The sequence below is a fragment of the Heterodontus francisci genome, chromosome 1, assembly GCF_036365525.1.
Source record: "Heterodontus francisci isolate sHetFra1 chromosome 1, sHetFra1.hap1, whole genome shotgun sequence".
NCBI lineage: Eukaryota > Metazoa > Chordata > Chondrichthyes > Heterodontiformes > Heterodontidae > Heterodontus > Heterodontus francisci.
Genome location: NC_090371.1, coordinates 20818876 through 20835048, shown reverse-complemented (window position 1 = coordinate 20835048; position 16173 = coordinate 20818876). Strand labels below are relative to the sequence as shown.

The 16173-nt window shown below is 44.2% G+C and overlaps 1 protein-coding gene across 2 annotated transcripts in view; it reads left to right on the top strand.

Moving 5' to 3' along the window:
• Window positions 1-16173, top strand: part of LOC137368229 (dedicator of cytokinesis protein 2-like) — a 1222644-nt gene that overhangs the window by 1090111 nt on the left and 116360 nt on the right. The window lies entirely within an intron of this gene.

Below are 16173 nucleotides of genomic sequence, written 5' to 3'. Positions count from 1 at the left end.
CTCCACATGTCTGGATGGGTGCAGCTCCAACAACACTGAAGATGCTCAACACCATCCAGGCCAAAGCAGCCTGCATGATTGGCACCCCATCCACAACATTCACCCCATCCACCACCTTCAATATTCACTCCCTTCACCACCAATCCACAGTGACAGCAGTGTGTACAATCAAGAAGATGGACTGCAGCAACTCACCAAGCTTCCTTTGACAACACCTTTCAAACCTTCGACCGCAACAACGGGGTTGTCCAACATGCAGCCCATGGGCCAAGATCCCACCGCCGAAGGTTTCCATCCGGCCTGTGGATGTAAACAGTACCTGGGGCCGCTCCTCATGCTCGCCAGAGGTCTGTGACTAGATTTGAGAAAGTTCCCTTTGTCACCGGCTTTTAAAAAAGATCACCTGTCAGTTTCATGGCTGACAGCTACTGACATCGGGAACTGCCATTTCCCAATTTCAGACAGACTCGGGGTTTTCCGGCGGACTTTTAAAAAACCCTGAATCTGTCTGAAGTTGGGACACCGCTGTTACCGATGTCAGCAGCTGTCAGCTGTTAAACTGACAGCATGAATTTTTTAAAAACTGACCAATCATCTGCTGAGTGTTCCCTCTCCCTACAACTGTCAGACAGAGAGAAAGATGGACATAGAGAGAGAGAGAGAGAGAGAAAGGGGAACAGGGAGAGAGAGAGAAAGGGGAACAGAGAGAGAGAAAGGGGAACAGGGAGAGAGAGAGAAAGGGGAACAAAGAGAGAGGGAGGACAGAGAGAGAGAGAGGGGGCAGAGAGAGAGAGAGGGGAACAGAGAGAATGAGGGGAACAGAGAGAGAGGGGGACAAAGAGAGAGGGCGAACAGAGAGAGGGGACAGAGAGAGAGAGGGGGGCAGAGAGAGAGGGAGGGGGAACAGAGAGAGGAGAACAGAGAGAGAGAAAGGGGGACAGCGAGAGGGGGGAATAGCGAGAGAGAGATGGACACAGTGAGAGAGAGAGAGAGAGAGAGAGAAAAGGGGGCAGAGAGAGAGAGGGGGACACAGTGAGTGAGAGAGAGACAGAGAAAGGGGGACAGAGAGAGGGGGTGTAGACAGAGAGGGGGGCAGACAGAGAGAGAGGGGAGGGGGACAGAGAGAGTGAGAGAGGGAGAGAGAGTGATCAAGATCACTCCTGATAGATGGCTATCTATTCAGAACTCTGCTACAAGTGTGCAGGCAAACACTGACTACTTGTGCAAGCAAAGAAATGCCAGGTATCTCACTAAATCAGTGTCCAACATAGTGAAGCGGGAGTAAGTCAATAAATTAGTCTTCTCATTTAAAACTTCTTCACAAAAACGTACATTTGTTGTTGTTTTTATTAATAGTAAGATAGATTTTTAATGCCTTTATCTTTCCAAAATTGTCTCACCTGTCCCCTCTGTAAAACAAAATTTGTAATGTGGCCTGCTACACAAAAAGGTTGGACAACACTGATCTAGAACAAGGGCAGCAGATGCATGGGAGCACCATTATCTGCAAGTTCCCCTCCAAGTCGCACGCCATCCTGACTTAGAACTATATTGCTGTTCTTTCACTGTCACTGGACCAAAATCCTGGAACTCCCTCCCTAACAGCACTGTGGGTATGCCTACCCCTTATGGACTGCAGCGGTTCACCACCACCTTCTCAAGGGCAAGTAGGGATGGACAACAAATGCTGACCCTACTGACAATGCTCACATCCCATGAAAAAATATCAAAAAAGCTATCTGGTGAAAGAAGCATCTGAGGTTTACGATGAGATAGGGTACAATATGCTAATGGTTGAACCTTGGCCCAGGCAGATACACATCACTGGCATCTCTTGCTCCGCACTATATTTTGTTTATGTGAGAATGAGATGCGCCCAGACAAAGTTGGAGTGTGTTCTCTATGGCAGTGAAGGTCCTGATTACCAAAGGTTTGATGAATGATTCATAAGTATACTCTGTATCTTTAAACCAGAAGTGCATTCTCTTTTATTGATTGGGAGAAGGAATCTACAAAATGTGCACGTTGTGTTGGGTGCTGAATTTTGAAAGGGTACAGGAGAGCTGAGAGCCAAATAAGGAGAGGCTTTCGCTCAACTAGGCCTCTAGTCAAGGGTGATTACTGGCTCTCTCTCCTTCGCCTTCAGATCAATGAACACAATCACTATGTTAATTATTTTGAATTGCAACTGGAACTGCAGGGGCCAAAAGGTTATGTTCATGGAAATATGTTGAGTTTCCATCTTTATAAGACTACTTTTGTAATGAGATTTAACGCTTTCAAGACAGTAGCTTGCCACAAGCATTGAGTTTGGCATTTTTGTTGCATTTTATAACCCCAAAACCCACTCCATCTCTCACCCCCCCTGGTGTGCCAGGAGGCATTGGGCGATGGGCACATCCTGTGGTAACCTATTTGCAGTTCCTGTTCTTTAAATCGAGTTCAGACAGTGTTTCTCAGCAGAAAGAGACCCTCTTGCATTTATATACTGCCTTCCACAGCCTCAGGATATTCCAAAGCACTTTACAGTCAATGAAGCAATTTTGAAGTGTAGTCACTGTCGCAATGCAGGAAATGTGGCAACCAGTTTGTGCATAGCAAGTCCTCCAAACAGCAATGTGTTAATGAACAGATAATCTGTTTTGGGGGTGTTTGAGAGATAAATATTTGCGTGGACACCACAGCAAACTTGCATGTTCTTTTTCAGATTTTGCCAAGGCATCTTTTATGTGTATTTGAGAGGGCAGCTCAATTTAATGTCACATCTGAAAGATAGTGCTTAGTGCAATATACCCTCAGATTAGACTTTGTGTTTAAGTCCCTGGAGTGGGAATTGAACCCACAACCTTTTAGCAGGGGAGTAAGTCTGTTACCCACTGAGCCATGGCTGACATTGATATTTAATTGTGCAGAGAGAAACCATCACAGCTGGCCTCAATCCTGTTCTCACCCAGCATCTGTATACATGAACTTTTCAGCAAGATAGTAAACTGAGGTAGGGACCCTCGCTGACTTCCCCACCCTTCCAATCATCAGAATGAAGCCCAGATAAGTGCCTTATCTGGCACCCCAGCTGACATCAACAAACTAGGTACCTTGGCATAATAATAAAAGCAAAATACTGCAGATGCTGGAAATCTGAAATATAAACAGAAACTGCTGGAAATACTCAGCAGGTCTGGCAGCATCTGTGGAGAGAGAATCAGAATTAACATTTCAGGTCTATGACCTTTCATTAGAACTGGCAAAGGTTATAAATGTAATAGGTTTTAAGCAAGTAAAGTCCGAATGGGGGTGACAAGAGAACAAAAGGGAAGGTTTGTAATAGCACAGAGGATCAGAGAGATTAACTGACAAGGAGGTCATGGGGCAAAGGCAAAGAGAGTGTGTTAGTGGTGTAATGAAAGACAAAGCATTAGTGCAGAGAGAGTGTTAATGACAGAATAATGGACAGCCCTAGCCAAAGCACAAACATGAAAAACCCAGTTTAAAAAATGAAAGAATAAAATAAAATGATAATAAAAAGGGGCTAGTCATGCTATGAAATTATTGAACTCAATGTTCAGTCCAGAAGCCTGTAGAGTGCCGAATCGGAAAATGAGGTGTTGTTCCTCGAGCTTGCATCGATGTTCACTGGAACACTGCGGCAGGCCAAGGACAGACATGTGGGCATGAGAGCAGGGGCGGGTGTTGCCTTTGCCCCATGGCCTCCTTGTCAGTTAATCTCTCCGGCCCTCTGTCCTATCACATATCTTCCATTCTATTCTCTTTCAGCAACCCCTCCCCACCCACCGCCGACCTCTCTTTATTTGCTTAAAACCTATTACAGTTCTAACCTTTGCCAGTTCTGATGAAAGGTCACAGACCTGAAACATTAACTCTGCTTCTCTCTCCGTAGGTACCCTGGCATCTTCTTATTCATTCTCGGATTGTTGGCATTGCTGGCAAGGCTGGCATTTGTTGCTCATCGCTAGTTGCTCCTTGAGGCGTTGGTGGTGAGCTGTCTTGTTGAACCACTGCAATCCGTGTGGTGTAGGTACACCCATAGTGCTGTTAAGTAGAGAATTCTGGGATTTCGACAAGTGTTGATGAAGGAATATATGTCCAAATCTCTTTGATGTGAGACTTGGCAGGAGACTTGGGGGTGATGGACACTTGCTCCCCTTGGCCTGTTAGGTATTTGAGGTTGCAGGTTTGGGAAGTAATGTCAAAGATAGTACACACTACAACCACAGTGTAACAAAGGAGGAGTGAGTGGATATTTAAGCCAGTGGATGGGGTGTCGATCCAGCGGACTTCTCGATTGTATGGTTCTACCTTCAGGGCGCATCACTTTGCTTTTTATGTAGTCAGAATTTATTGGGCCCATTGGGAGCTGCTCTTCTCGCATTAATCTTCTTCTATGCATATTGGAGCTGGTACCAGTCTCATTTTGTTACTCTTGTCATGAATTTTGTCCTCAGTAAAGTGAGTTATGTTAGTACTGGTGTATTTATGACCACCACTGAGTATGAATGTCAATCACTTCCAGGTTAGCTGCAGGGTATCGCTGCATCGACCCTGCTTTGAAAATATTCTAAAGCCCAGGCTTCAGAAGGTCTTCTGTGAGCTATCTGGTAGCTTCAGGAAATGAGATTGCTTGTTAGTACTGTGGCCCCTGGTTACTCGATTGAAACTGCCCAACTCATTTCATGTAACATGGCCAACAGGGTTTTGAATCAGCAGTCTGGGACAGATTTGAATTCCAATTCAAGAGGTGAAAGGCTGATGTTTAACATACTGAGCAATGTCCAATCCTACAAATATCATTCTCTTTATTCCAGAGACTGTGCAGGTTGTCCTTAGTTCCACTTCTCCTGGAAAATTAGTGTGCGGTACTTCCCCGAGGCTAATGTTGCCTAGCAACCAGATCAACTGAGGCATTTGCAGAGGTTTGGTAGGAGATGACTCTTTTGGTGAAGATTTTGAAGAGATTCACAGGATGAGAAGATAGAGATAACTTATAGGATATAAAATAAACTAGTTATCCTTCACTGTTCTGGCAGGCACACTGTAGAGAGGGGATTCTGCACGACATTTAATTTTGGTTTGTTCTTATGATTTGAGTTCACAACTGGGTTAGTAGGATGGGGAGAAGATAAGTCCTCCAAGACAAACAGCTGGAGCTAAGAAAATATTTATTATCTGCCAGAGTTTCATCTTCACCAGACCTCCAGTTGGGTTCAGCAACTTTTTTTTTAAAAACCTATCTTTCTTTTTCTGCTTCTTTTAAAAATCAAAGTGATCTAATCATGCAGTCTGTTTAATTATCCCAAAATTTTGGAGCTTGATAACATTTAAAGATAAATTCTATTGGCAGGCCAAGGTGAATTTACTAATGCTGATGTCCCAGGAGAACTCAGCACTCTGGCCTATCAGTATGAATTAGCCAGTTTGAATAACTAATCTGCATTGTGTTGTGGCATTCATTACCAGCTTGTATGTGCGTGTCTCTCTCTCTCTTTCTCCCTCGCCTATCTGTCTCTCACTCTTTCTCTTTCTCTCCTTGTCTCACTCTTGCTTCCTCTCTCACTCTCTTTATCTCTCTCATTCCTATCTTTCACTGTCTCCTTCACTCTCCTTTTCTCTTACTCTCTCTCTCCCTCTCTTGTTCTCTCTTGTTTTCTCTCTTACACTCTCCCTCTCTGTCTTTCCCTTTCTCACTGCCTCTAGCTCTCTGTCACACTCTCTCACGCCCTTTCGTTCTCTCTCTCTCTCACTCTCTTTTTCCTGTTCCCACTCTTTCAATTAAGCATATAAATTTGCAAAATATGATAAAACAGTTTTCTTTGCCACTGAAATAATTTAATCAAATTGATCATATGGAACACTGGAAATAGACATTTATCAGCGAATCTAAAGTAACAGATATGAACTAATCATCCTTAGCATTCTTTCCTTGCACCCAGTATGTTTAGCGGTGCGAAATAAAATGTCCAGAACAGAATATTACATATTAAAAATAGTAGGCTGATCATAGTATTCAATGTAAAAATGCATTGTAAGGTCGATAGCACTGTAATACCATACACCATGGTGCTTTCAGAATTGAATGGGTTGACATCTGTCTCTGTTTGTTAAAAAAGCATTGGGCTAAATTTTACAGCCCCCCCCCCCACCCCAACGTCGGGGGTCATGGCAGGAAATGACCGGAAAATGCCGGTGGCAGAGGCCCGCCACGGGCCTCGACGTCAGGAAGTCCTGGCCCGATCTTGCCAGCGTTGGCGAGGCCTTGTGGCAGCCCCCCTGCCGCTCAGCGGCGGGTCCAAAATTTACATATGTAAATGTATTTAAATAAATGAGTTAATTACTTTCCTGCTCCCACCATCCGTTCCAGGGTGATAAACTCTCGCGCCTTCGTATACTTGTCCGGTTATCCGAGGCGGAACACTAGTGGGGATGGGGGAGCAGGTAAGATTTTCAGTGCAGTAGGGTAGGGGAAGCAGGGTTAGATTAATTTTATTGGTCTAGGGGGTGGTGGGAAGGGGTAAAGTTTAAAGCTGATGAACATTGTGGGGGGGGGGGAGGGTCAGCAGTACAAGGTAGGTGTTTTGGGGGGAGAGGGCAGGTAATTACTTCTATGTTTATTGGGGGAGGGGGCGGAGGTGGGAGAGGGTCAGGATCACTTTATGTATTTTTTTTAAAATGCGTATGCCCTTAAAAATTTAAATTGCAATGTAGGGCTCGAAACCTTTAAAAATGGTGTCGGCGCCTGCACAGTGGAACCTGACACCAATGTCGGGGACGGACCACCCGGCCCCTCCACGTCATTGTGGGAGGTGGGGGGTGGAATCGGTCCTCCACATTCATTTAAATGTGCCACCACGTTTAATATTGTGACGACTCGATGATGTGCGGTCAGCATGGGCAGACCGCCATTGATCACGTTGGCGGCAGGTATGTAAAATCCAACCCATTGGGTCCTCTTCAAGTTCGAAATATCGCAGTGTGAAAAATTGTGATCTGTTAGATGTAATTGTTAAAATATTGCTGCCCCTTCAATTCTAGAATAATTGGGTTTGTCATTCAGAGACCCGCCCCTCGTTGAGGTACTTTTCATCTCCCGATCACTCGACTTCTGACATACGTTCTGCATTCCCTCCCCACCAAGATGAGGGAGATTTTCAAAAAGTACTCACCAAAAACTGAGCTACTTTTCCAAAAGCTTTCCCCCCAGCTCAGCTACTTTGCAAACCCCTTGTTATTTGATGCAGGCATGCCCTCCTTATTTGAGGAGTGGTACAGTCCTGCTAAGGATTTCTTTCCTCTCTTCGCCTTTTCTCTGACGTTCTTGTTTTTTATTTGTCTTCTCTCTGAAATACACAGGATTGAAATAGAGCTTTATGCACCAATCACTCTCAACATAAACAAGCAATGCAAAATTTCAAATGTGCAGTTTCGCTTGTCAAGCTTCAGTGATGTCAATAGGAGGAGGAGGGAAGATGAGGTAAATGAAGGATTAGCACTGCGATGACACCAAGTTTAGATTTTAAAAGCTTCAAGAGGAGAACCCGAGGAAAATAACATGTCCTTGAGTTTTGAAGTACTGGGTTAGAAAGAGTGAGTTTGAGTAGGAGACAGTTTATATAGATATCATTTATTCAATTTTGTAGCATGAGCATCAATGGCATTTATTGCCCATCCCTAGTTACAACGTAAAAGGTGGTGGTGAGTCTTCTTTTTTTGCAGCGGTTTGGTACAACTGAGGGTAGTGAACAATCAAGAACATTGATGTGGGACTGGAGTCACACATAGGCCAGACTGGTTAAGGACAACAGGTTTCCTTCCCGAAAGAACATTAGTGAACCACTTGGGCTTTTACAACAATCTGGCAGCTTCATGGTCACCTTTACTGATTTTTAATTCCAGACCCGCTCAACTAAATTTTAAACAATGACCCATCAATATAAGATGATCAACAAGAAAACAAAAGCAAATTCAGAAGGAACTTCATTACTCAAGAGAGTGGGGAGAATGTGGAACTTACTACCACAGGGAGTGTTTGAAGTGAAAGGTTTTGATGCAGTTAAGGGGAGGCTAAATAAGCACAAGGGAGAAAGGAATAGAGGGACATACTGATAGAACAAGGTAAGGAAAGGTGGGAGGAGGCTCAAGTGGAGCACAAATACCAGCATGGACTGGTTGGGCTAAATGGCCTGTTTCTTTGCTGTATGTTCTATGTAAATCCAAATTTGGAACAGCCGTGGTGGGATTTAAACTTACTCTCTCTGGCTTGGTAGGCGAGTAACTTAATTGCTATCCTAGCATACTAGTAGTGATGTTTGAGATGAGAAATGTGTGCACAATGCCACATATATAACTAGGAGCAAGAAATAGGGAGCATTTACACAGGATATACTGCATAAAAACAGGCCATTCGGCCCAAAAACAGGCCATTCGGCCCAACCACTCCATGCTGGCATTTATGCTTAAAGTAGCACTAATTATAGCAGCACTAATAAAACAGAGAGGGGAGAAAGTTGGGAGGAGGGAGGAAGTCTGGAGGAGAGAAGTGATGAACCTGTCAGACAAATGCTGAGAAAGCAAGTTTGTGCAATCTTAACCTTTCACCTCCCCATCCCCTGCCTCTTCATACACATTCTGCTTTTGACATTATATTTATGCTTTGATTGAAGGAACGAGTTGAACTAATCGTTTCTTCTTGTACACGTCAGTCACAGTGAGAGCTAAGATGTGACCTTTTCAGTTCTAATTTGCTTTTTACGCTTCAGACTGTCAGCTCAACTTAGTGCACATCAGTGTACTGATGCGGTGACAGAGCAAAGGCAAAGGAGACTTCACATTGTCATTTGGTAAACAAAATCAAAAAAATAGAAAAAAAAAACATGGAATGCAATTATAATTTAGTGTTTAAGGTTGGAATCCTACTATATAGATCGGCAAATGCATTTCAATATACATAAGTGTGAGGTTGAATCATTGGACAGTTGCAGCACAGAAAGAGGCCATTCAGCTCATCATATCTGTGCTGGCTCTCTGCAAGAGCACAGCTAGCCCACTCCCCTGCCCTTTCCCCACAACCTGCAAAGCTTTACTCTTCAGATGGTTTTTTTTAATCATTCATGGGATGTGGGCGTCGCTGGCCAGGCCACCATTTATTGCCCATCCCTAATTGCCCTTGAGAAGGTGGTGATGAGCTTCCTTCTTGAACCGCTGCAGTCCATATGAGGTAGGTACACCCACAGTGCTGTTAGGAAGGGAGTTCCAGGATTTTGACCCAGCAACAGTGAAGAAACGGCGATATAGTTCCAAGTCAGGATGGTGTGTGACTTGGAGGGGAACTTGCAGGTGGTGGTGTTCCCATGCATTTTCTGCCCTTGTCCTTCTAGTTGGTAGAGGTCGTGGGTTTGGAAGGTGCTGTCTAAGGAGCCTTGGTGTGTTGCTGCAGTGCATCTTGTAGATGGTACACACTGCTGCCACTGTGCGTCGGTGGTGGAGGGAGTAAATGTTGAAGGTGGTGGATGGGGTGCCATTCAAACGGTCTGCTTTGTCCTGGATGGTGTCGAGCTCCGTGAGTGTTGTTGGAGCTGCACCCATCCAGGCAAGTGGAGAGTATTCCATCACTCTCCTGACTTGTGCCTTGTAGATGGTGGACAGGCTTTGGGGAGTCAGGAGATGAGTTACTCGCCGCAGGATTCCTAGCCTCTGACCTGCTCTTGTAGCCATGGTATTTATATGGCTACTCCAGTTCAGTTTCTGGTCAATGGTAGCCCCTAGGATGGTGATAGTGGGGGATTCAGTGATGGTAATGCCGTTGAATGTCAAGGCGAGATGGTTAGATTCTTTCATGTTGGAGATGGTCATTGCCTGGCACTTGTGTGGCGTGAATGTTACTTGCCACTTATCAGCCCAAGCCTGGATATTGTCCAGGTCTTGCTGCATTTCTACACGGACTGCTTCAGTATCTGAGGAGTCACGAATGGTGCTGAACATTGTGCAATCATCAGCGAACATCCCCACTTCTGACCTTATGATTGAAGGAAGTTCATTGATGAAACAGCTGAAGATGGTTGGGCCGAGGACACTACCCTGAGGAACTCCTGCAGTGATGTCCTGGAGCTCATATGATTGACCTCCAACAACCACAACCATCTTCCTTTGTGCTAGGTATGACTCCAACCAACGGAGAGTTTTCACCTTGATTCCCATTGACTTCAATTTTGCTCGGGCTCCTTGATGCTATACTCGGTCAAATGCTACCTTGATGTCAAGGGCAGTCACTCTCACCTCACCTCTTGAGTTCAGCTCTTTTGTCCATGTTTGAACCAAGGCTGTAATAAGGTCAGGAGCTGAGTTGCCCTGGCAGAAACCAAACTGAGCATCATTGAGCAGGTTATTGCTCAGCAAGTGCCGCTTGATGGCACTGTTGATGACACCTTCCATCACTTTACTGATGATTGAGAGTAGGCTGATGTGGCGGTAATTGGCCGGTTTGGACTTGTCCTGCTTTTTGTGTACAGGACATACCTGGGCAATTTTCCACATTGCCGGGTAGATGCCAGTGTTGTAGCTGTACTGGACCAGCTTGGCTAGGGGCGCGGCAAGTTCTGGAGCACAGGTCTTCAGTACTATTGCCAGAATATTGTCAGAGCCCATAGACTTTGCACTATCAGTCGTTTCTTGATATCACGCGGAGTGAATCGAATTGACTGAAGTCTGGCATCTGCGATGCTGGGGACTTCAGGAGGGGGCCGAGATGGATCATCAACTCGGCACTTCTGGCTGAAGATTGTTGCAAATGCTTCTGCCTTATCTTGGCAGATGGTGCATTTTGGTAAAAAGTATAAGGAGGCCACATACTCCTTGGAAAACTCCAGTGTCTAAATGGAGTAGAGGTGCAAAGATATCTAGGGATACAGATACATAAATCACTGAAAGTAGCGACTCAGGTTAACAAAGCTATTTAAAAAAAGCAAACAAACCACTGGGGTTCACTTCAAGAGGAATAGATTTGAAGAGAAGAGAGGTTATGTAAAACATATAGAACCTTGGTTTGGCCACATTTGAAGCACTCTGTACAGTTCTGGTCTCCATTTTATAAAAGGATATAGAGAAGCTGCTAAAAGGATTTGCGAGAATGTTACCAGGACTGAGAGGTTACCCCTATCAGGAAAAATGGAACCGGCTGGGGCTCTTTTCTCTAGAAACAAGAAGGCTGAAGCATTCTTTCAGGTTATGAAAGGACTTGATAGGGTAAACATAGAAAGGTATTTCCATTTGTGAGTCAAAAACTAGATGCCATTAATATAAGATAGTCACTAATAAATCCCATAACTAATTTAGGAGAAACCTCTTTACCTAGAGAGTAGTTAGAATGTGGAACTCACTACCACAAGAAGTAGCTGAAGTGAAGAGCATGGATGCATTTAAGGGAAAGCCACATAAGTACGTAGATAAATTAAAAGATATGCTGATGGGGTTAGATGAAATAGGGTGGGAGGAGGTCTGTGTGGAGTTTAAACACTAGGGTATACCAGCTGGCTGAATGACCTGTTTCTGTGCAGTACATTCAATATAATTCTACATAATTCCAGCAGCTCTGTCAGGTATTCAGCTGGACCATCATTTATGTTTGAGACTTCATGGGGTCCAGAGTCAATGTTGAGGACTCCCAGGTCCACTCCTTCCTGACTGTATACCACTGTGCTGCTACCTCTGGTGGGTCTGTCCTACTGGTGGGACAGGACATACCCAGCAATGGTGATGGCCGTGTCTGGGACATTGGCTATAAGGTATGATTCCATGAGCTTGAGTAGTCTGTCCCAATTTTGACACAAATCTCCAGATGCTAGTGAGGAGGACTTCACAGGGTTAACAGGACTGAGTCCAATGCCCAGGTCGATGCCAGGTGGTCCATCCAGTTTTATTCTTATGATGCTTTTTGTAGCAGTTTGATACGACCGAGGGCAGTTAAAAGTCAACTTGAACTCACAATCTTCTGACTCTAAAGCTTCAGACTATAGGCACTAGCATCGTTATGGTACCTCAATCAAACTCTCATTCTGTGTGGGGACCCATCCCGAGTATGGACTTGTTCAAACAGCCCTCAATTGTCAGTGAGCTGCTCAAAGGAAGTAGAATTAATGAGGTGAACAAAAAAATAATCATTTCAACTCACTTCAAATATTTCATCAAAGTTCCTCAGAGCTCAGTTGAATATTGATAAATTGGATTACAGGTGAATTTTAGGGGGAAACATAACCGAACAAGCTTGCACATTAATCATCAAAATCTGAGTTTAATTTCCCTCAGGATGTGTGGTAAAGTGAAAACTAATTTAAAAGTGTTTCTTTTAGAAATATTTTTTTTGGGTCAGACTGCTAGGGAACTGTTTGTAATGAAATAAATTTATTTGCTGTAATTGATATCTGATTTCTCTCAGCGTTAATACATTCAGTTGCTTCCAACTGAATTTTGGAATCAGATTTCTCAGGTGAAAATATGAATGCACTTTACAAATTGGGTCCAACTTAAGCAACCAATTAACATCCGTTTGGAATTAAATGTAGGTTTCGGGGCCTTTGAGCCTCATCCCACCAGGTCCGAGCAGTGACTGGCAGGTCTGCTCTCGTTTCTGTCCAAGGTGGCCATTTACAAGTCCAGCTTGAATGCAATCTGCAAGGGTGTGGATGATAGGTGTGGAGAGAGGGTCTCCTTGGCTGCTCACCTCTCTTCCACAATCTTGTCCGCACCCAGGTGGCTCTGGAGAATGGACACACAGAGTCTGCCTGTATACTTAAGGCCTTCTGTGACCAGTGGGTGCCTCAGGGACTGGAGTATGTACTGGACTCTCGGAGTAATGTTATTTCATTCTATAAGTTTCCTTTGTTTTATGGCTTAACTCCTTATCAGCTGCACTCCTCTAAGAAGGGGATCACTTTTGTTTGGTAACAAATGCAGCAACCCAGTGTCTCATTTTGATTTTCTTAGACTTACAGTGTTTTGCATTAAAGTTGAAATGTATATAGTTAGGGCTTTAAACTTTAAAGGAGAGTGTTCAAGTGAGGGGAAATTTAGAAAGTTAATGAGAAAAGACAAGGCAGTAGTGCAGGGTAGCGATATGGGTAATAGTAACGAGAGTGTGATAGGAAGAGGCAGAGTGTACAGACATAGAAGTGCGCCAGAAAATAGGGTCAGAGGAGGGAAAAATGGTAAAAAGACAGAATTAAAGGTTGTTTATCTGAATGTACACAGAACTAACAAGATAGATGAATTGATGGCGCACAAAGAAATAAAAGTGTATAATCTGATAGCTATTACAGAGATGTGGTTGCAGGTGACCACGCTGGGAACTGAATATTCAAGGGTATTTGACATTTCGGAAGGATAGGAAGAAAGGAAAAGGAGGTGGGGTAGCTCTGTAAAAAGTACTGCAATAATTGTGGGAGGCTTTCATCTTCATGTAGTTTGGACAAATCAAGTTCGCAAAAGCAGCCTTGAGGATGAGTTCATAAGAGTGTTTTCAGGACAGTTTCTTAGAATAATATGTTACAAAACCAACCAGGGAACAGGCTATTTTAGATTTGGTAATGTATAACTAGGATCTTAAAAGAAGTGGCTGCAGAGATAGTGGATGCATTGGTTGTAATCTTCCAAAATTCCCTAGATTCTGAAAGCTCCCGTTGGTTTGGAAAACCAAAAATGTAATGCCCCTATTCAAGAAAAGAGGGAGACAGAAAGCAAGAAACTATAGGCCAGACAGCCTAACATCTGTCATTGGGAATATGTTGGAATCCATTTGTAAGGAAGTGGTGGCAGGATATTTAGAAAGTCATAGTGCAATCAAGCAGAGTCAACATGGTTTGATGAAAAGGAAATGATGTTTGGCAAATTTATTAGAATTCTTTGGGGATGTAATGAGCAGGGTGGAGAAATGGGAAGCAGCAGATGTTGTTTATTTGGATTTCCAAAAGGCATTCGATAAGATGCCACATAAAAGGTTACTGCACATGGTGTTGGGGTAATATTTTAGCATGGATAGAGGATTGACTAACTAACAGAAAATTGTCGGGATAACTGAGTCATTTTCAGGTTGGCAAACTGTAACTAGGACTTGGATGAATCAAAATTTTCTGATGATACAAAGATAGGTGGGAGCACAAGTCATGAGGAAGACAGAAAAGAACTGAATTTTCAGGCCTCACCGCATCAGGAACAAAGGCAGACTGGACCTGAAAATTACGAGGCCGTTTGGTGTGCCGATTTCCCAACCCCATTACCTATTTTGGTCATTTTGGCTGAGGCAGGTTCGGGGCCCGGAAAGGTCACCCAGATTTCTAGTCAGCCTCCAGTTTCCTGACATGATGGGGCCAGCTCAATACCTGGTGGCGGGTACCCAGCAGCAGGCAGGGTACCATGGCTCCTGGTAGATCTATAGGCCCGTCCTGCCTGCCTGTGTGAGGTACAGCCAAAGATTGCCCTGTAGAGGGCCTTCCCCCCCACCCCACCTCACTCCCCAAGTGGTGGCCAGGCTGCTTTTTGCGTTCTTTAATTAAGGATTTTTAAAAATGGCTGAGAAGTCAACTTCTTGTTGACGTGCCCTCCTAGTTACTTACCTTGTATTGCAGCAAGGTGCTCCTCTGAAGCTGGAAGGCCTCTGATTGGGCCTCCAGCTTTGAGATCCTGCCCGCTACCCTTAATTGGACAGGAAACCTATCTCCATACCAATTAAGGGCTCACCCACATGAAAACCTTGACTTTAATCACTTTGCAACGGGAGGCAGTTTTGGGTTCCAAAAACAATCCGGACTCCTGTTTCCTGTCTCCGTGGCAAAAATTCAGTCCAAAGTGTCTGCAAAGGGATAGCGATATGTTAAGTGAGTGGGCAAAAAATTTGGCAGGTGGAGTATAATGTGAAGTTATTCACTTTGATAAGATGAATAGAAAAGAAAAACATTATTTACATGAGACTGTAAAATGCTGCAGTATGGAGGGATCTGGGTGTCCTTGTATATGAAACACAGAAAATTAGCATGCAGGTACAGCAAGTAATTTGGAAGGCAAATGGAATGTTGGCCTTTATTGCAAAGTGGATGGAGTATAAAAGTATAGAAGTCTTACTACAACTGTGTACAAGATGTTGGTGTGACCACAGCTCGAGTACTGTGTACTTTGGTCTCCTTATTTAAAGAGGGATGTAATTGCATTGGAGACAGTACAGAGAAGATTCACTGGGTTGATTCTTGGGATGAAGGGGTTGTCTTAAGAGGAAAGGTTGAGCAGGTTCTGCCTATACTCATTGGAGTTTAGAAGAATGAGAGATGATTTTATTGGAACATATAAAAATCTGAGGGGGCTTGACAGGGTAGACACTGAGAGGATGTTTCCCATCGTGAGGGAGTCTAGGACTAGGGGACATAGTTTCAGAATAAGGGGGCCCCATTTAGGATGGAGATGAGGAGGAATTTCTTCTCTCAGAGGGTTGTGAATCTTTGGAATCCTCTACCACAGAGCCCTGTGGAGGCTAAGTCATTGAATATATTCAAGGCTGAGAGAGGCAGATTCTTGAACTATAGGGGAATCAAGGGGTATGGGGAACAGGCAGGAAAGTGGAGTTGAGGCCAAGATCAGATCAGCTATAATCTTATTGAATGGCGGAGCATGCTCCAGGGACTGAATGGCCTGCTGCTGCTCTTCTATCTTATGGTCTTATGATCTAATATTTTATGCAAATTTAATAAATTCCTTTTTTGACTCAATCTCTGTCTATGATGAATTAAGCAATTGCAGCTCGGGTTGGAGTAGGGATGCCTCTGTGCTCTTCAGGTCTTCTAGGAGTAAGGAAAGGCAGGGGAAAAAATCGGCCAGGATTCCTGCTCCTCGTCGCAGTTCAGTGAGTCCTGCAGGAAAGAGGGAAGTTTCATATCAGTATTTGATCCCACCACTGTCACAGTCACTTGTCCTGCCAATGTTTGCATCTAGGCTCAGTGGCGCAGTGGTCAGCCTCACAGCTCCAGCGACCCGGGTTCAATTCCGGGTACTGCCTGTGTGGAGTTTGCAAGTTCGCCCCGTGTCTGCGTGGGTTTCCTCCGGGTGCTCCGGTTTCCTCCCACACGCCAAAGACTTGCAGGTTGATAGGTAAATTGGCCATTAGCAATTGCCCCTAGTATAGGT